Source organism: Passer domesticus, chromosome Z (assembly GCF_036417665.1).
Source record: "Passer domesticus isolate bPasDom1 chromosome Z, bPasDom1.hap1, whole genome shotgun sequence".
Taxonomy (NCBI): Eukaryota; Metazoa; Chordata; class Aves; order Passeriformes; family Passeridae; genus Passer; species Passer domesticus.
In genome coordinates this window covers 41,609,289-41,630,928 of record NC_087512.1, presented here as the reverse complement: position 1 = coordinate 41,630,928, position 21,640 = coordinate 41,609,289, and the positions used below count along the sequence as shown (strand labels likewise).

Here is a 21,640-nt window from a genome sequence, read left to right as displayed (position 1 = left end):
TGTGACAGTACAGGTAAAAAGAAACTTCTCTCTTCAGCTTTGTTGATCATAGTTGAGGGAATCTTATTATTTAATAAATTTATGAATAAGTAATCATTGTGGTACTTTGATATACAAAGCCAGGAATATTATATTGCATTCTTCCACCTGGTTTCCAGTTATTGTAATGTCCAGGAAGAAACATGCCAAAATAAGAGCATTTATAATATTCATATCAATACTCAGTATGCATGCTGAGTATGTTATGTTTGTGTTCTGGAGGTGACAGCAGTACTTAGGCCTGCATTTTTTTATTGAAAGTTTGGGATGAAATTCTTGATAAGCCTGCTTGCTTCTTCAAAGTAGGTCTAGTTCCTACTGTCTCTGAAAATTAATAGAAAGTAAGTTATTTTTAAAAAAATAACCCTCTGCAGATACACTCTGTTAAAATATTTTATAGCAGTACTCACATTTTTAATAAGGAGTCGTCAAATAACATCACATCATGAGTTTCCCATGGGCTGATAGAGATGTAAGTCCAGGGACTTTTCCTTCTTTTTCCCCCACTTCTGAGACTCTCACTGCCAAATTATTTTCTATTTCAAAATCTGAAAGATGCCTTTAGAGAAAAGACTTTTCAGTAATATACCTGAAGGATTTCACCATTTCTTTATCAATCATAATGTGGTGCAGTAAAGGGCTCATTATTTTCAATAACACAGATGTTTCTGAATTACAGTGGATTTTGTCTTGCTTTTTGCCATCAAGCAAAGTTCTGTATTTTTCTTCTGCAACTTAGGACTTTCAAAACTGATGAACAAAATAATTTTAACATTTCCCATTGTGCAAGTATAAACATTTTCCTGTATGGATACTTTCTGGGGAAGCAAAAGTCCTTTTCCGTAAAAAAACCCTCATTACTTAAAAAAAAGCATATAAGGTATTGCTTTCCTTAAAATGTTTAGTTGAAGGTAATGGATATATAATTAAGTCTTGTTCTTCTACCCTAGCAGAAAAAAAATAAAACCTTTCTTTTCTTGTTTAGAGGAAGTTGTTAGTAGAATGAAAAAGCTATCACTCTCAGACCAACATAATCTTTATGAGTAGTAATATTGAGCAAGCAGTTCTAAGACATGTTATAAGACATCTCTTATTGATGAAGCATTGTAAATCTGAAAGACATTTGGTAATATAAAGCAACAAGGAAAAGGAAAATAGGAGCATAAATTTGTAAACTGTAAAACTGAAAACATTTTGAATTGACTATTGCTAAAAAGTGCTGTATGAGGACAAGTCATCTAAAACATAACTGTGATCATGTAAGAAGGAAAATCTTCATCATAAATCATGGTCTCTTGTAAATAATTTGGATTTGTTTAGAGAGGAGTGCTGTCCAAATCATCCACAATGCAGAACGAATAATGAATATTTCTTGACAGGATTGATCAAGTGATATTTAAGAACTGAAGTAAGAATACAGAAGTTATATCATATGTGAAATTGAAATGCTGATGTTTTTCAAGGGAAATATACAAACTTGAAAACACAGGGAAAGCCTGTAATCCATGATTCATCTAAAAACATTCAAAGCTATGTTTTCAAAGTATATTTATTTTAAATTGTAACCATGTGAAAACCTGCAAAACCATTGTAGCATAATCTCTGTGTTTGTGTTTTTGAATGTTAAAAAATGCTATGTTTTTAGGAAAAACTAGTTTTTTCCATTTCTTTGTCTGTGTGACTTTATCCTAAAGTCTATCTTTAAAATTTGACTAAGGTGTTTTGTTTATTTTCTTTCAGGGCAAGAGCCTCTCCTGCCCATGTTTTTCACTTTAGCTTGCCTCATGTTTGTGATTTGAGCTATTTGATCCCAGAGGACCAACATGTTTGATCAAAAGCTTTACCACTGAAATCTTAGTCCACCCTACAGTTAAGAGAAATGCAAAACCCATCTTACTTATTCCATCTAAAATCTCATTGTTGCTTTGTTCTGTAGAAGAAATCAACTGGCAACAGGGCTATGCTCAGTCAAATACAACAGAAACAACCAGGAACAATCCTTTTCAATCTACTGTAGGCAGTTGGGTTGTACTTTATATTTTCCTGCTCCTTTTCAAAATCCCTTATCCCAGATTATGTTGCCTTATCTAAAATAGGGTCAGAATGGATAAATGCTTGGTGAGAAGCACTTTTACCACATCCAGCTACGTCATCCGAAAGTGATGGAGAATCATAGAATCATGGAATGGTTTAGTTTGAAAGGGACCTTATAGATAATCTAGTTCTAACCCTTCTGCCACAGATAGAGGCAGCCAGGTTGCTCAAAGCCTTTTCCAACCTGGCCTTGAACACTTCTGGAGATGGGACATCCGCAGCCTCTGGGCAACCTGTTCCTCACCACCCTCACAGTAAAGATTTTTTTCCCTGACATCTAATCTAAACCTACTCTCTTTACAGTTAGAAGCCACTCTCCCTTGTCCCATCACTACAGTTTCTGAAAGAAGATCCCTCTTTGGCTTTCTTCAATAGGCCACCTTTAGATACTGGAATGTTGCTATGAGGTCTCCATGCAACCTTGTCTTCCCCAGGGTGAGCAGTCCCACCTTCCTTCTCCCATCCTCATAGGGTAGGTGCTCCATTCCCATGATTAACTTCTTGGCCTCCTCTGGACTTGCTCCAACAGTTCCATGTCATTTTTGTTTTGGGGGCACCAGAACTACACACTGTGCTCCGGTGGGGGGAATCTCACTAGAGCAGAGTGGAGAGGAAGCACCACCACCTCCCCTGACTTGGCTGCACTGCATTTGATGTAGGGCAGAGGCCAAGACAGTGCCATATCTGACGAGGACTTGGGAATGCATTAACTCTATGACTTAGTGAAATATTTTATTTCTTCTTAAGCTTTCCCCCTCCCCGCCTTTTTTTTTTTTTCCCCCAAAGGGTAGCTAAGCAATCAATTCCTGAGCAAATTTAAAATTCATGTCTATATATTTTTACTCTATGTCTTGGTTTGAGGCAATTTAAGATAGGCATTCTGGAGTGAGTTGTCTTTCCCTATGATATTATTCATTCCAAATACAGATTCCACAAATAAGGGACAGATACTAGCAGATACAAGTGAAAATATAACAGTTTACTAACAAGCAAAATGGCAACAGGCAAGAAATAACACTAAATAATATCTATAAACAAAATTGCCAAATCCCATGAAACACATGGGAATAAAGAAAGACTTGAAATGTGGGGAAACCCCCTTCCCCACAAAAAATCATGCTCTGCAGCTGAGTGCATGGTTATAAAGACAAAGGGGAGGTGGTGTCTGCCTTCTTCCTTTCTCTTATCTCTCTGTCATCTGGAGCTCCAAAGGCAGATTGTGGTCTGTCAAGGGCTGGAATTCCTGGAGGGGCTTTGCTCACGGCAGGAAATGGCAGACACAGCAAGGCAAAGCAGGTGGGTTGTGGCAATAGGGGTCTCCTCTCCTCGGTTGGGCACTGCTGGTGAGCTCCAGGAGACTCCGACCAGAGCAGGGCCATGCCATCTCCCCATGCATGGCACCACAACTTAAGACAGGAACCTGTGGATTCACCCCAAGGCAGTCAAAATGCAAGGAAGGAACAGAAGAGATGGGAAAAAACCCCCAAAGTGGACTCTCTCTCTTGGGCAAAGATGACCCCAGGCAAGAAAAGAAAGACTTGAGTTTTGGTGCTTCCAGCTTTTCAAGGACCCGAGGTCCTGGTTGTGAGGCCTTAGAGAGACAGTAACAATTTAGATAGATATGGAATACAGGAACATTTTGGGTTACCCGCAACACCCTGAAATAAATTAATTATTCTTACGAGACCTGGTTAGCAGGATGCTGCTGAAATGGACTCCCTATACTGCCTTAGATATGCAACATCCAGAAAGTGATTACAACTAGATTTAAAGAACTAATGGAATAAAGAAATCAGTGCTGTTGAGATTAATTCTCAGCTGGGTATTTTCAATAGAAAACAATAATATTTTAATTAGAATTTGTCCTCTTTCAAAAGCTGCTCTGGTTATACATGTATCTGTTATATTACAATGTTATTCATCAATTAATTGTTTATTTTTTAATACCTACTTTCTGTGAAAACTCGTATCAGTTACATTTTAGTATGAGTTACATGCAAATGCAAAAGGAAGGAGAGCATAAGAGATGCATAAACAGACTCAACTTCTGTAACTCTGCTTGAAATGGAAATATTGCTAATTTCACTGTCATTTTTGGATATCATCTCAGTTCTAAGTCTGCCTGATATTTGTAACACAGTTACATTATAGGCAATTTCAAACAAATACAGATTCAAAATTTTACGAAGTGGTGACTTTTTTTCCCCCTTAAACAGCAAAAAAAACCTCAGACACTTGTTTTGTATTTGATTTTGGTAATGAGAACACCTATCTCATTGCTCAGCTTACCTAAACAATTTTAATTTCACTCTTTGAACCTTATCTTTATGATTCAGAGATTTTTAGGGTAGAAAAAGAAAAAAAAAACAGCAAAACCCCAATATCCTCTGTTTTTACTTTATTTAAAAGGCATTAAAAGAAATCACTTTGACTTGAATCTTGTCATATATTATTTTAATATAGAAATAATAGCATAAATAGACTTGTTTTTCCTGAAATTTAAGATGGAAGCAAAGAAAAGGTAAGTTTTGAATTTTTTACTGTATTTTGTAAGGATGGCTGAGATCATATTGGAATGTTCAAAACTGGCAGCTGACAACAATTTGTTTTACCAAATAAATTGAAATATTTGTAAAGATGTGTTCTTCATAGATATGGAAAATAAAGGCAGTTTAGATGCTACTACCACTATCTTGAGAGAAATTTTATAAGAACATTAAAAAGATATATTAATTAGATATATTAAATATCTGTTTATTTAATCAAATTTATAAACACATTAGATTATGCATATAAAGGTAATGATGATGTCAATCCTAAGAAACCAGTTTCACTAAATAATAGTGATCTTTATTGTTGACAAATATATGATGCCAGTATTTTCAAGGTTACATGGGTCCATCTGAACAAAATGAAGATGATTGGGTCTGCAGAAATGGCAAAATTCCTCATGCAGTGCCTGTTTTGGTGGCTTGTGAAAATGCTTTCTTTGGTTCCATTTTCAAGTAAAAAGTATTTCTTTTAAAAAAATCCCAAACCATACAGGAAGAGGGAGCTTTTTTCAAGCTTGTGCTTTTTATGGGAAATGAAAAAGTTTCTCCTGTCTAACTCTAAGGAGTCACAGAACTGCTTTTACATTGCCACAGAAGCTGAGAAAGAGGGAGTGGGCAGGCCTATAAGCATTTTCACTCCATCCTCTGTGTTACAGGGGAGGTGGTGATGGGCTGGATGTGTATGAAAATTGATCCAATGGAATAAAATTCTTTACAGACTTCTCCAGGATGTGTCCTTCCCAGATGCCATTTTTCAGGAACTGCTCTATCATGGGTCTTTTCTCACAGGCTGCAGTCCTTCAGGAATGGATTTCTCCCATCATTCCCACAGACAGCACCTCCTGCCAGAAAGCCTTCTCCTGCATGGTCTCACTTTGGAGGGCTGCAGTTTCTGCCAGGAACTCCAGTGTGGGCTTGCCACAGACTGCAGCTTCTTTCAGGGTAAGTACGTCTGTTGCACAGTGGGGTCCTCCTCTTGCCTTGGGGGAATAGCCTGCTTCACCATGGTCTGCAGGGGAACCTCTCCTCCAGTGTCTGGAACACTTCTTCTCCCCCTTTTTGACTGAACTCAATTTTCTGTTTACCATATGTGTTTCTTCTGTCTTACACAGCTTCTATGCAGCAATTTCTACACTGTCTTAAATACCTTATCACACAAGTGCCACTGGAATTGCTGATGGGCTCAGCTTTGGCCAGTGGTGAGTCTGTTTTGGGCTCAGCTAGAAAGAGCTGTGTCCAACCCAAGGTCCACTGCTGGTGGCTATGCCTGTTTCATGTGGAGTTTGCTTACGTATACATGCAAAAAATACAGCCCTAATATAACAGTGGGGACTTGCACACAGAGATTTTTGTGTTTCTTCCGTGTTTCAATCTTAATTTTCCCCCTTCCTGTTATGAGGTTATTTGAAAATACCTTTGAAAAAGTTTCAGATTTATTTTTAAAATAAAAGCAGTCCAATCCTGTTTCTAACAGAGGATAATTTGAGGTTAGAAGGCATCCCTTGAGGTCACCTAGTCAAACCATCTGACAAAGCAGGAACAGCTATTACAGTTTGACAAGGAATGTGTAGAATCAGGCTCTGAATATCTACAAGAATGAAGATACCACAGTCTCTCTGAACAAGCTGTGCCATGTTTGACCACCCTCACAGTAAAAGTGTTTTTTTCTTTTCAGATGGAATTTCAAGGTGTTTAAATTTGTGCCTGCTACCTCCTGTCCTTATAATTTATCGTACCTAAAAGAGCAAATAATGAAGCAGACATCTTAAGTAATTTAGGGGTTACTGTCAAATATGTAATGTGGTTTTAATGCAGAAAAGGAGGCTGTCTCTCAAATTGATAGAAGTTTCTTAATATAAAATCTTCCTGCCAGGTCACAGAAAAGTACAAGGACATTGCAAAATTAATCAATCCAGATTTTCACTGTCGTGTTTTTGGTTCTCTAAGTTTGAGGGATAGTTTTTGCCTTATAAAGTTCTGAGTCAGCTATTGACAGAGGAAGGAGGCATATTTAAAATGCTTACCTTGGCCCAAGCCCAAAGAGGCTGTTATGGCTAGATTATAGCCCCATTAACTAAACTGCCTGTAAAATCATTTGACTTGGCTAATGTCTCTGATTCCAAGGTCTGAGAATGTCTAAACTCATTTCTAAATATTGTAAAAGTTAATTAACTTTATAGTCTGAGTTGAATGTCTATTAAAATGGATATATCTGGATTACTGTTTGGATATAAAATAATATAATTAGTGTTGCTGAAAGGTAGAATGTAAATCAGCTTGATGAAACCCTGAGAAAATATGGCACCAGAAGAATTCCTTAACAGTTTTTTCTTTAAGAGTAATTACAGGAAAGAGTACTCATGTTTGTGACACTGAGGGAAAAAACTGCTCATCCTAATAATATTTTTCCTTTCACTCCCCATTAATTTGCTACAGATGGATCATAAAATTATGAGGAATCTTCTTACAGCCTAAACTGACCCTGAAATGCATCACAATTATTATATGTTATATTGCTAACAAATTTTTTGCTTTGAGATTTTAAAACAATCTGGCGTAATTAATGAAAGCAAACTATACAGTGATGCTATCATTATAACTGCTTTGTACAGGAAACTCAAAAAACAAGGTTAAATGCCCTGCCAACTGATCCTGTTTAGTCAAGAATTCCTAAGAGGCAGTTATTCAGCAAACCAGTTTCCACCACATCTAATTATTATTCATCTCTACATATGCATTGATTTTTGTGAAGAGCTTGCACAGTCTGCAATGAGCAAAGTAAAACAATTCAAAGACAGCTAAGTTAGTGAAAAATGAACTAGTTTTGGTATTGGAACAATATAATCACATTGTCTGGCTGCTTCTGGGAAATCCAGCAGAGATTTTGTATTGTGCTGTACTGTACTGAGTTAGATTATTCTCTTGCTGTGAGCTGGATGCCACTGGCTGTATGTGCCACAGATGGCTCAAGAGAAAAATGTACAATTTAGTTTGGAGTTACCCACAGAAACAAGTAAATTTCATAGATATAATTCCTAGGAGACTAAGGACTTTAGCAGTGTATTTATCAGATACAATTATTTACTTATTTTAAGTTTAGAGTATGGAGGAAGAGATGCATAATAACCATCATAGTTTGATCTAGGAAAAATGAGTAATAAAGACAGAGATCATGTTTCCTACTGTGATAACCAAGACAATAAAGTATTGGTATGAATCACATTAAATACGGCAGATGTAGGTTTGGCTAACGTGCTAACCACTCTTTGTTCTTCAAGGAGAAAAGCTTCTGCATCACCATCTTCAGCAAAAGCAGTGCCATTCATGACACCAAATGAATAACGGCAAGATGGAAGGACTAGATACAGAGCACATTAATTAAGTAAAATATTACTTTACTTTTACTACAGGAAACTTTGATTTCAATTGGTTTCTGCACACTAATACATTTCCTAAAACTGCTATAAATTTTTATGGATGGATTACTTTATCTGAAGAGCTCACAGTGAATTACGATTTGTACAAGGCTTTCCTCTCTGAGACTTAATGTGTGTTTCTCTGTCTGTTGAACCAGACTTCATAAAGGTTCTCCAGAGGTGCTAGGCATCATTAAGGATAGAAATAAGCTCTTCCCTCTTTCACTGAAATACTATATTTATTGCTTCAGTGTAGTAATGTGAATGTCCATTTTGTTTCTCTTTGATTTTCACTGTCAATATCTGGCCCCTAATTATAGAATTAGAAAGGATGACCTTAGTAATGCATCCAAATGAAAAATAATTCATATTTTATTCTCTGCCAATATACCCCTGAAAAATTAAAATATGTAAATTAAAACACCAGGCAGTTAAAAGAATTAACTGGAAACCACATGCTGTATCAAAAGACTTAAGCTGTATCAAAAGACTTATTTCAAAATCTGAGCACTTGATGTAACTTATTTATGTGGAGCTAAGTCAGTTTACAGGAGTAACTACCCTATGAGGGCTGCACATTTTAGAACTGTTCTCACAGTTCTTCTGCCTGCAGTTTTAGAAAAAGAGAGTTTGTGAACCTACTAACTGTGGGGAAAAACTCCACAAACTCTACAGACAGCTTCAAGCCATGTAAATCAGAATGCAGACAAAGAGCCTTTAAAACTCAACTTTGAAGTAGTACTCCTTTCCTCCTTTTCAGCCTCCATTTCAGACTGTTTCAGAGAAACAGTCTGGACAGTCTGGCCTCCATCTACTGGGATTTTATTCTATTATGGGCTGAGGACCATGCTGGAGTTTAAAATATCTCGTGATCTTCAACACATGAGGACACTATGATCTGCGCAGATCAAGTACCAGTATCAGAAAAATATTGCAAGGCTATTTTCCTGGTTTTGTGCTCACTTAAAAACAATTCCCCAAAAAAAAAAAAAAAAAAAAAAGTTATGCTTCCTCCTTTTTCACATCTCAGATGAAAAGTTAATACCACAACTTTTCTAGGCACTGAAGACCTTCCCAGACTTTGGCATGTTCATTTGATGCTCAGTTTACACTCACAGATTCCAACTTGTACACCAGTTGTGTCAGCTCTGTCGTGAATATCCTATAGCTGAACAAGGAGAACAGGCTGGAAGATATTTGGAGGCAGTCCCCTATTCTGCATGCAATCTAGTCTATTCTCCTAACACTATTGACAAACAGATCTGAAAACTGGCAAGGATATGTCAGTTTTAACATGCAGAGAGCTCACAGAACTTTGATGGAAGTGTTAACTTGGTTTGGATTTTAAGTACAGACTTATCACATCATAGAAACATCCAGATATTACAATACACAGAATATAAAGGTGGTATAGGATCAGAAGTGTATAGTAACATTTTTAGACTTAAATTATCTGCTTCTTTAAGCAGAAGAAGAATGACAAGGAGAAAAGATCAACTGTTTCTTTCCTTTCATGGTAATAAAATCTGAATGTAATGCTTGAAAGAGGCAGTGTTCTAGGTAGGATTTTGATGACATATATTTTATTTTTAATGAGACTTTTATTTTACATGTACTTAGATTTCTGTAATGGTTTTGTTGTTTGTTTTGATTTTTTTTTGGCAGCTTAATACCAGTTCCTTTTCTAAGCCTCATTCACAATGCAATTGAGTTGAAGAGACAAAGCTTCAGACGCATATGGGCTAGTAAATCCAGAAGTAATATTGGTTCAGCTTCTGTATATGTGTTCCATCACTCAGTTTATAATTTTGTCTTACTTGTGAAGTTTGTTTCTAGTTTTTTTTCTATTATGTTTCTAGGTTTTTTTTTCTATTATGGTTTGGGATTTTAATTTCATAGTATATAATTTTGTGACAGAAACTTACATTTTTTAGCTTTAAAAGGACATTCCAGCACAGTGATAGCTTTATGTAATCTCCTCTTCCTGGATAATTTACGCACACTCCTCTGATGTAACAAAAAAACCCTCATCTTCTTATTCTAATAATGACTCCAGGTGCAACAAGGTAGAGGTAAGATTTCTATTATAATTTCTTTTATGACATTTACTTTTTACTGTACTAATTGATGTTGCCTAATTTTTCAATGTTTCTTTCCATCAGTTAATCATCTTATCATAGTTCCTTCCTAAATAGCAATTAGTAGAGTGAGATAAAACATGCAATGGATTTTTAAAATCAAACTCCTCATCCTTCCTCCATGAAATAGAAAATTCATTAAAAGTAATTATAATGTTATAGTATGCCAGAACCAATACAGCAGAGGGTGGATAATTTGATTAAACAGAGCTCTTCTAGTTAAACAAATCTTACTATTTGTAATACAGATGGAATTCACAAGCTCATATGACTGTCCAAGAGAAAAACACTAGGATTTGATTAATGACCCATGTTCTTTGTTACAAGAACAAAACTGTCTTGTAATATAGTAAAGACACAGTACAGTCAAGTTTTCAGATAATATTGTGATTTTTAGTCCTCTTGTGTGAGTAAGGAAGTGACTCCTTATACAAGAGTGAAGTTGAGTAGCATCTGAAGGAATCACATTACACTTTTCCTGCCTACAAAATAAGTCATACTAATGCAGGATATTTGGAAATAAAACTCATAAAGTATAAAATGTTCTCCCCTCGCTACACCCACTGACTGGATCCTCACCATTATTTTAAAACAGCTTTGTATCCAGCACAGAGCAGTTGATTTACACTGCGTTTTGTACTGCAAATAAAAATGCAGTATTTCTACACAAAAATGGCAGGTTGGTATATATTTACTTGTATTGGTTGACCACACAAGATGAAATATTGTATTCCACAAGGGAATATCATGGATAATAATTTTTTCTGCTAGGAAAATAAGGAAGTCAGGGAAGCATTTTTCTATTTTCCTATTTCTCTATTCCAGCTAAGTGTTCATTGTAAACTTCATCTAAGGATGCAAGACACTTTAATTTAGAAGAGTTTACAACATCAAATTTAAATGTCTTATCTTAATTTTCATTCATGTTTAGGTTCTGTGAATTAGAAACAGAACTACCTAACATGATAAATAACATTTCTTCTAAGCTTTGCTGTCAGATACATTGTGATGGACAGATTACACAGCATAAACTTTTTTCCCCAACGTAAGATGCTGCAGTACTGAAGCTAACATTGCAGTACTGATATTGGTAGTAGTTCAAGATTAAATGTTCTTCTCATTGTCAGTGATGGACAGTGAGGACTTCAGTTTCAATAATCTCCTGCCAGCATCTGAGAGTAATGAGCTCTGGTGCCAGTCCAATGGCAGGAGAATAAACAGTAGTTTTATACCTACCATAATATGTGCAGTTCTATGTTTGCTTGCATGTTTTTGCAATCAAATATACAAAGTACGTGTGATCAAATATACCCAAGTAATTGACTAAAATTCAAGCTAAATATCACCCCCCAATCTTAGCATTTCTTTCAGTTTTACATCTGACCACGTTTGTGGATTTAGACCATGAATACTGTCTTTTATTATGTAACTAATGTTCCTTTCTGTCAACTGCAACCTCCTATAAAAAGGAAAGATCAGAGAGTTTGGTGCCTGTATCACTCATAATTCTGACCTTCACTGTTTTCAGCCATAAAAATCAGCATCCTTCTCATTTAGTTATTTTGAACCCCAAGTTGCATCTCTAAAAGAAAGGTGTATGAGGAAAGAATTTATGCGTAAAATCTACACTGATGACTCAAAATGAAAAGTTTTCATTGCCTGGTAAACCAGAGCTGTAACAGGAGTTTAGAACTGAGTTGCTCACTCCTGATTATCAAACTTCTGTTCTTCAGTGCATAGGAAAGTAATTAAATTTCTCTACCCAAAAAGCCATGAGGATAGTAAATGTTATTATTTCAAGTATGTTTGTAATTAATTTCTTCAGCGTTTGATTTATTTATAAATATAAAACTATGTGGAGGGGGTGATACTCTGTGTGAACTCTGTGTAACTGCTGAGTAAACAAAAATCTTGTTGTGTAATGTTTATCTCTTCTTCATTTCCTTTTTTGCAGCAGTAGCAGCATCCTAGTGCAGGGAGTATACAGTAAGACCTTTGATAGTAGAGGCATGTAACCATTCACGCTAAAGGCTCTTAGGAAAATTAGCCACCCCTGCCAGTAGAACAAGCTGTAGCTTTCACCCTGCCTCACTGCCTGAAGTAGCTGCCAAAGTCCAGTGCCCTCTTGCACATGAAAATTTCTTTTGTTTCTTCTGTTATGGTTCTTCTGAGAGATAGGATTTAATCCTTTTAACTTTCAACATGCAAAGGAACAGTTTGCTTCTGCAACTGGGAGAGGAAATTGCTTGTTTATTTGGACAGCCTTGAGGGATGCAATGAAATTAGTGCAGCAATCTGCAATAACCTTACAGGAATGCATGCCACCAAAGATTGCTAAGTACAATACACTTTAATTGGAACCCTCCAGTTTCCAGGACACTGTATTAATTATATATGCTAGGAGTAAATGGCACAGAACAGGTTGAGGCCCAAAATACCATAAAGTGATCGGACAGTCCCCCTAACTACTCTCTACATTGAATCATTACGATTGCAATAAATAATTCACATTTCTACTCTGGTCTGATTAACCCACGATGAAAATAGGTTGTGGAATTAGCTCTTGGGACTTTTCTGAAACAAAACTTATCATCAAAAGCTGTACATCATAGCTGAGATTCCAAATACAAGGTAGGATAAGTACTGAAGTGGTGATGGCTAATCATATATAGCCCATGTTCAAAATATTTGTGGTGCTGTAGTAGTACATTTGGCAGTTCCAAAAATTCAAAATGCATTGATCAGGACAAAGAAAATATTGAAATTTCTAAAAGAGGTCAAGGGAAAATTTGAGTCTTGAATGCTTTTTTTAGCATTCTGTATTTTAAATCACAAATCACATTTTTAAACTTTCACCTAATCTCTAAGGATTTAAAGTATCATTTTAAATACTTTATGATCTAAAGATCATTTTAGACTCTGGAGCTGGGGTATTATGAAAACAATTAGATATTCCAAAATTTGTGGAGGAGATTATGTGAAGTTCCAACTTCTAGCAGTATCTCCTGTTCAGGCAAGGTAGAAATGTGACTCAATATGTGAAAAATACATCTAAACCAGTAAGAGACACATTAAAACATATTTATGGAAAACAAATATCAGTGTTATAGACTGTAAGTGAAATGTCCCTTTAGATGTGTTACATAAAAGCGTTTGGGTTTATGGCTAACATGTAAGTAAGGTGTGCCATACCTTTAACTGATCTGTGTTATCACAGGAGCTGTCCTCTCTTTCATACAGCGTTTGGGCCTATAAAATTACAAGTCAGACAAACTCCTGGTTTTCAAAGTAGCATTATTATCAAGGTATGTTTCCCTCATACCCACCTGCTTATCATGTCTTACACTGTAGATGTTAATGTATCATAAATCACAGAGGACTAGGAAAGCACAAAACATGAGTGAGAATACATTCTATGTATTTCTACTGTTTACATAGCATTCTACAGAAAGACAAGTTGAATTTTCTGACATATATTGCAAAACAAAGCCTTAATTCTTTGTAAGGATTATTACTAGAAAAGGCAAAAGTGAGAAAGAAAACTTCATGAAGAATATCTTGTCTTATTATGAATGATAATAAAATTCATATAAGCAGAAACTCAGTCAGTATGAAGAATATTTAGTTTTGGTTGGATATGATCATGTCACAAGTCATGCTATTAATGCCTTAAGTAGATGCCTTAGTAGTAGTGCCAAGGTAGATGCCTTGTCAAGCCTCCAAAGGGAAGGGAATGAATGATGTGTTAGGTTTTAGCTTTCATATTTTCCAGATTCTGTACTGCATTGGTATATAACTCTGAACTTCATATAAAGTGTTAGCAAGTTCTCTTCACAGTTTAGTTAGACAAAACAATCCTTTTCCAGTCCGAGCACCAAGGACACCATTGCAGCTTCAGACCCAAAAAACACAAACGGTGAACTGAAGAGAGCAAATGGTCAATTGAAGAGAGCAAAGCAGGAGGATGGGACTTCATAGCCTGAAGGTGTAATTGGACAATTAACTCTAATATGTAAATGGACCAAAACTTAAAAGTGTGAAACCTCCTGACTTGGCGTCCATCTTCGGTGTAGTCCCAGCTGGGCTCTTGTACTGCCCAAGGTGTAACCTTTGAAGGGCTTCTACTAAATACCTACTTTATACCTGTAACACTGTCTAGCCTCTCAAGGCATCACTATGTCACTACAGGTGGAACCACAGCTGGGACAGGACACAATGTTTTTGGAAATCACAGGCTATGTCCTAAATTCTTATTGGCTAAAATGATATTTCTATATGAAAGAGGTTTTAAGGATGTAACTACGTCTGTGCACTGTGGCTGGTGTTTAGATTGATTTTAGATGAGGACACGGTACAATCTTTCGATCAAAATAGATTAGGCAAATCCAGTTCGAGGATAAATATTACCAGTGAAAGACAAATGTGCCTCATGATGTTTACATTTCTCAAAGATAAATATTTTGCTTAAATATTAAATAGAAGGAAGGTTCAAACTATAGGTTGTGTTGTCCTTGCTTGTGAATGACTGTCTCCTAAGGTCTTTAATAAACTTTTATTTTTTTGAAAATGAATGTTGCATAGCAAATTATGTGGATTTGATCACATCTCCCAAAAGACAGGAGAGGTCATTGTCTGAGAGCTAGAAGAAGAGCTGTCCAAGCTCACTGATAGTATCAGAATGTGTAAATGCCTGAAATAAGCATTTAGTACCTTTTAAGAGACAGTTTTGGATGTTAACCAGTATGGAGCTAGAGTAATCTTTCAAGAACTGAAGAGCGAGTGACAGGTTTTCAGATATGAATGGTATATTTATAAAATATGCATATTTATTAGATTAAGATAAAACCAACATGGACTTTATCCCTTGAAAACAACAATTTTTTTTCATAGTCACTTTTAATTTCCACATGCATCTTTTATGCATCCTCTTCCTTTCTTCTCTTTACCTTCTCTCCCATACCTGTGTCAAGAGTACTGTCTCATGATGATATATTCCAGGTTTATTAGGAGTTCCTTATAAGTAATCTTTTAGTAAAATATTAAGAAAAATTGTATTCCATTTTATGCCATGTCACAGAATATCCTGAGTTGGAAGCGATCAACAAGCACCATAGGTTTCAACACCTGGCCCTTCACAAAACAACCCTAAAAATCACATTGTGTGCCTACAAATATTGCCTAAGATTGTCTTGAAATCTGTCAGGCTTTGTTCTGTGACCACTTCCCTGGGAAACCTGTTCCAGTGCCCAACCACCCTCTGGGTGAAGAGAATCTTTTCCTGGTATCAAGTCTACTCCTGCCCTGACAGTGCTTCAGGTTATTCCCTCAGGTCCTGTAACTGGGGACCACACAGAAGAGATCAGTGATTATCCTTCCTCTTCCCCTGATGAGGAACCTGCAACTGCAGTAAGGTCCGTCCTCAGTCTCTTCCCCAGCCTGAACAAATCAAGTGATCTCAGCAGCTCTTCACAGAGCTTTCCACCAAGGCCTTGACCATCTCTATTGCCCTTCTCTGGACACTCTCTAACAGCTTAATGTCTGTTTCATATTGTGGTACCCAGAACTCAAGATGAAGCTGCCCCAGTGCAGACCAGAGCAGGACAATCCCCTCCTTTTCCTGGCTGGCAATGCTGTGCCTGATGCACCCCAGGACAGGGTTGGCCCTCCTGGCTGCCAGGGCACTGCTGACTCATGTTCAATTGCCATGACCAGTCCCCCAGTTCCTTTCCTGCAGTGCTGCTCTCCAGCCTCTCATTCCCCAGCCCGTCCAGGGTTGTCTTGTACCAGGTGCAAAATCTGGCACTTCCCATTTTTAAACTTCATGTGGTTATTCAGGTTAGACAGAAGGAATTTCTTAACTGAAAGGGCTGTCAAGCACATGAATGTACTGTCCAGAGAGGTGGTGGAGTCACCGTTCCTGGAAGAGTTAATGAAATGACTAGACATGGCATTTAGTGCTCTGGTTATTTCAAAAACTGTTGATTGATCAAAGGTTGGACTCAGTGACCCTGGAGGTCTTTTCCAACTTTAATTATTCCATGACTCTATACTGGGTGATTACCTGTCTCTCTAATTTGTCTAGGTCTCTGCAAGGTCTTTCTGTCTTCAAGAGAGTCAAGAGCTCCTTCTAATTTAGTATCAGCACACTTAGTATATCTTTGAGTCCCGCATCCAAGTCATTTATAAAGGAGTTGAAGAGAACTGCTCCTAAAATGGAGCTTGGAGAAAACCCAGAGCACTAGGTTGATGTAACCACATTCACATCAAAAGAGTTAAAAAGTCAAAAGAGTTAAGAAACACTTTACTATTTAAAGACGGATTATAGAAGTGTTAATTGGAAGTGATGAAGTTGAAATTTAGAGTATAAATGTACAACTCAACTCATATATTTTCTGCCTTGACAATATACTCTCTTTTTTGAGTATGTGCTGACATGACTACCAAAATATTCTCTGGTTTTCCTTACAATTTTAGAAATATTTCTTCTGTTGATTCACTTTATGTCACCAGGTTCTGTGAAAACTCACAATTTCAAAGGAAATCAAATGGCTACTATTAGTTAAAATTTAATTTCATTATTGTCAAATGTATATAAAAATTTGCAAGCTTTTATTTTAATTTCTTTCAAGAAATTATAGAATTTTTTTAATGTAACATCATTACCATTCTTTCTGTGACCCAGAAGAAAAATGGGATACTGTCTAAAAGACTTACTGAATAAAATTAAAATACAATGTATCAGTAAAGATGTGAATAAGTATTGATACTTTATGACTGGTCTATAATTTTATAGGTTTAGAATTTGGTCTTATGAAATATAACGTAGGTGGCAGCAAGAAAATAATTGCAGTTTACAAAACACCATGCACTGATTTATATTGTCTTTATGTTTTGTTAATAATATATCAGCTAGTCTCCAGAAACAATATGATGTGTGAGGCAATTTCTTGCATTGTATCCTTCCTCTCACCAAAGAAGTTTTCTTTAGTTGATCTAAAATATCCCTTAGACCAAGAGTGCAGATGTCACATGATGAACTGGCTCAGTGCTTAGTACAGAGTATTAACAATAATGCTAAAGAATGCAATTTTACTCTTAGTCAAAGCACCTGATTCTGCCACATGCCTGACACTTGAATTATCCTGTGGATGAAAGTCAGGGCACCTGTTTTCACTGGAAAAGTGTTTAGATGGAGTCTACAAAGAGGGCATCCTGTTTTTAGGTATGCAGCATGATGAATTACATCAGAATGATGTAGTTCTGCTGAAGGCAATGGGATTATAATGGGTTGGTATCCAAATATTACAACTTTAGCTTTGGAATAAATATTAATAATTGCCGCTCACATGCTGTACAGCACTGAGAATATAAAGTGGTGTCACCTTAATGTTACCTATTTTGCTGGCCTCAGTGTCTGACGAGCACAGGTTCTCCAGTGCAATATTGTGCACACAAAAAACCCCAGTATGTGGATAGTCCCTTATGACAGAGATATTACTCTTTCCCCAGGCCAATCTTTATAGGCTTATAAGTCCTGACTATAAAGCTGAAAGGCTTGACAGCCCTGCCTAACTGAGCATCCAGGCCCCATAGTTCTTGAAATCCAGCTCAAATGTCTCATCTAAACCCAATAAAATGCTAGCATGTTTTATAATGGGGAGCTGGTGATTAAGGTAAGCTAAATAAATTTTGCTGTGAATTCTACTTTGAAAGATGAACCAGAGCTGCTCAGGAAGTTGCATGAACTGCTTATAAGCCACGGTTTAACCAGTTGTGTAATAAGGTGCTGAGAGTGGTTTGTACTCAAACAAAAGACAGATTGGCAAATCTAAACAAAACTAATTAAATTGATAAATGGACCCAATGAAAGGTATTATACAGACATATACCTATACATGTACATATAAAATTTCAAAATATATTGGAAAAAAATATTTCATCACCACTTACTATGAGAATTTATGTTTGAATAACTGTAGTAATTTAAAGGTACAGAGGTATTTTGATCCATGTATTAGGGCACTGCACAGTCTTGCACAAGAAATCATTAGATTTAATGGGGTATCCATTCCAAGCACTACTGAAATTACAAGAAGCTTACTTAAAAGAGAGAGTATTTAATTCTGCATATGAATGAGTGTGTAAGCAAAGAAAAATACTGATTTTTTTCTTGAATTTCCTGATATCTGACTGAGCCCACCAAATGCTAACTAATCTTTACTTTCTAATACTGCAAGAAAATTAAGATTTTCAGCTAATTTTCTTAGTTTCCTTGGAACCCTTTTTCTGTGTTCACACAGTTCTGTGAAATGTCTCTGCTTCTGGCATTCTGGCATGTCTCTGCTTCATTCTTCTATTTTCAGCATTGGTGTTTTGTGGAGATAGGCACCTTCTTTAGCATGTCGATAACATTTAAAAATAGTAGAGGGCACAGAGATGCCAGAGACTATGAAGTATTAAAGTAATTCTATGCCTAGAACCAATCATCATGACTTCTAAGGATAATTGAAACAGCATTCCTTCTTCAGAGCTTTTCTGGTTTTTCCTTTTAAAAGACTGGAATGGTCTATGAGCACACATTTCTCAGCCTCAAGAGTTCTTGATTGTTGTATGCTGGTAATTTTTAATTTTTTTTTTCCTTTTTAGCTTTTTAGGGATATCTGGAATGTTTTTCTTCAGATTATATTGCTTCTAAGGAAATCAGCAATTTTCCTCAGAGGTAGCATGTGGCATCATCTTGAATCCTATACTACTTAAAGAGACTGTTGCCTTTTGAAATGCTTCACTATATTTTCCTCCTGATTTCCTGAGTGTAAATTCTGATCTGGAAAAAATTATTTCTTCAAAGGCTACTGAAAAGACTATAACTATTCCTCTTCTGTGATATTCAAAGCCTCCTTTTAATGCACCCAATCTACTGTGGGTATTCAGTCATGTTAATGTGCTAACACAGAAATATGTACTCATATAGATGAGCATTCAGTGTGTGAAAATCTGCTATGTGAGAGTAGGCATATTCTTACTCTCCTTAATGAGCCAGTCCTTGAAATGATACTGGGCCAGCCAAGGTTAAGACATGCATTTGAATTTCTAAACAGAAAAAACTTAATAAAGTTCAGATGCAGAAAGAAGTGGCAAAAAAGTATTTTGAAAAATAGTCTGGAATAAGCCCAGAAGCTTGCCCATGTTCCAGAAATCTGATAATTTGTGCTAAATCCTGCTTTCCAGTTTTGTTGGTGGCATCTGTCAGTAGCATATTCTTTTCTGTTTTCCCAATAAGTTGCATTCACAGACAATAGCTCTCCAATTTGTGTATACATGCTTGTGTGCATATATAGGGGGTGGGTGGAACATGTAAACAATGCATTCTTGAAAGTATCATATTATTTCTCCCTTGTTATTTATTTATAATTATGTATTGCATAATTCATGTATACCTGTATGTAATATACATTAGGATTATTTTTATGTCTGGAACCTCTTGTTCAAGTCTGTGCTGGATTTCTGTAAAGTCCCATGTAACAATAACTTGGCAATGGAGAAAACATTTATGTGATGGAGCACCACACTTTACAAAGTTCCTTAATGATCTAATGAAAATCAGAATTACATGGGAATGTATGAGACTACAACCTCATTTGTAACTATAGACAAGATCAAATGTTTAAGGCATCGGGGAATGCCTTCCACAGAATTCTGTAAGGTAATGAAATTATGATAATTTTACTTCATTTGATTATGCTTTAATTTTACTTATTATGGGTGTAACTAGGAACTTAATGTATTGTCTGATGTGGCAAGCAACAATACTTGCAAATGAGTCTTGAATTGGTAATGTTCTCCCCCTACCTCAAATCAGGGTTTCCTAATGCTTCTACAAAGCAAAGGTAAATGGCAGAAATTCCTTTATTGTAATGAAACAATTTATAAAGAACTTTCGTCTATTTTTTTATTATTTACTTTATTTTTAGAAATTTATATTGTTTGTTGCAACTTAATTTATGAGTCCTCTTTTACATATGCACCTCAACCTTTAATTTTTTTTCATATGAAGATGAACTAAAACAGAACCCCTTTCTTTTTTTCACCTTTGACAGCAGATGAAAGAATAATCTCTCCTGCACTACATCAAATAACCTTGTCTTTTCTAACATTCTGCCTCACCCAAGGTGATTTCTGAGCTTTCTCCGAATTCCTTAATGTCTTCCCTGTATTTCACCGTTACTTTTCTAGTGTGTCTTTATACTTTTATGGTGTCAATTGTGCTTGTACTTAAAATCCTCCAGTCAATTAAGCAGCTGAACTTTAATGATGGTCTATTAGGAGACATCTTGTTTCTGCTAATTTTCAGGGACTGCACTGCCTCTTTTTTCACTTTGAAATAAAAAAAGGTATGTCCACTCTTCTCAATTGAAACCAATTACTCAATTCCTGCTTGTTTAAACTGACTCGGGATTTTCCCAGAAAATATCTAAGAGTAGTTAACATTTGCCATTCTGAGCATAAAATACTTTGGAAGAACTCCATGAAATGCAATCTGAAATTTTATTTAGAAAACTGTTGTAGCACACTTACCAGAGCAAGTAAAACCTGCAGTTCGTTCATAGATGTACTGTTGATAACAAAACCCACTGAATTACTCATGAAGTGATTCCATGTTTTCTGTCCTCATCTCATCTTACCTTGCTGTTATGATCCAATTGTTAAAAGAGATGCCTCCTTCTCCTCTTTTAGGCCTGGAATTAGAGCCTTCTTTTTTTTGCCATCTGTGCTTATCTAGTGACATGGAAATTCTGGCAGCTTATGGAAATTTCCTTATTTGTCAGTGTTTTGGGAGAATTGATTGTGCCCTTTACGTTCTTGCATTTGCCTCACAAGATGCAGTACTAAGAAGATAAAACCACTACTCTCTCACAGCTCTTCCCTCTTACAGCTTAACACTAGATACACAATCCTGTTGTCACAGTAGTTCTTTTGGGGAATACAGTGGTTTTTGCTAGGTATGTTCATTGTCCCTTCTCCTAGCATATGGAGTTATCTGCAGTGATATATCCCTGTTTCACTGGCCTCCTTTCAGGGATAAGCTTTCCATCATTAAGAGGCTGAAATAAACCCAGTGAAATAAAGAAACAATATAAGATTCATTTTAATAGTTATTTTCATCAATTTATTTGCATTTTTTGGGATTAATCTATATATAGCAGCAATTATGAATTTTCATGTATCATGTTATGTGATGGAAAATAATAAAAATATTTATATTGTTTTGCTATTTTATTTTTATTATTGTCATTAATTAGAAAGTGCTAGAAATATATACAATAGTTAATATAAGAGTCAAACAACACAGTCTTCTTTAGATTTAAAGAAATGTGTGTGTGTGCGTATGTGTGTGTGTTTA

The 21,640-nt window shown here is 36.1% G+C and overlaps 1 long non-coding RNA gene across 5 annotated transcripts in view; it reads left to right on the top strand.

The window, feature by feature from the left end:
• Nucleotides 1-21,436, top strand: part of LOC135290508 (uncharacterized) — a 49,279-nt gene extending 27,843 nt beyond the window's left edge. For 2 of the 5 annotated variants that reach the window (XR_010353277.1, XR_010353273.1), the window contains 2 exons: nt 5,475-5,627; nt 7,964-21,436. This is a non-coding gene — a long non-coding RNA (uncharacterized LOC135290508). The remainder of the gene's footprint in view (nt 1-5,474; nt 5,628-7,963) is intronic. The other 3 variants (XR_010353274.1, XR_010353276.1, XR_010353275.1) reach the window with 3 other exon arrangements.
• Nucleotides 21,437-21,640: the final 204 nt, after the last annotated feature.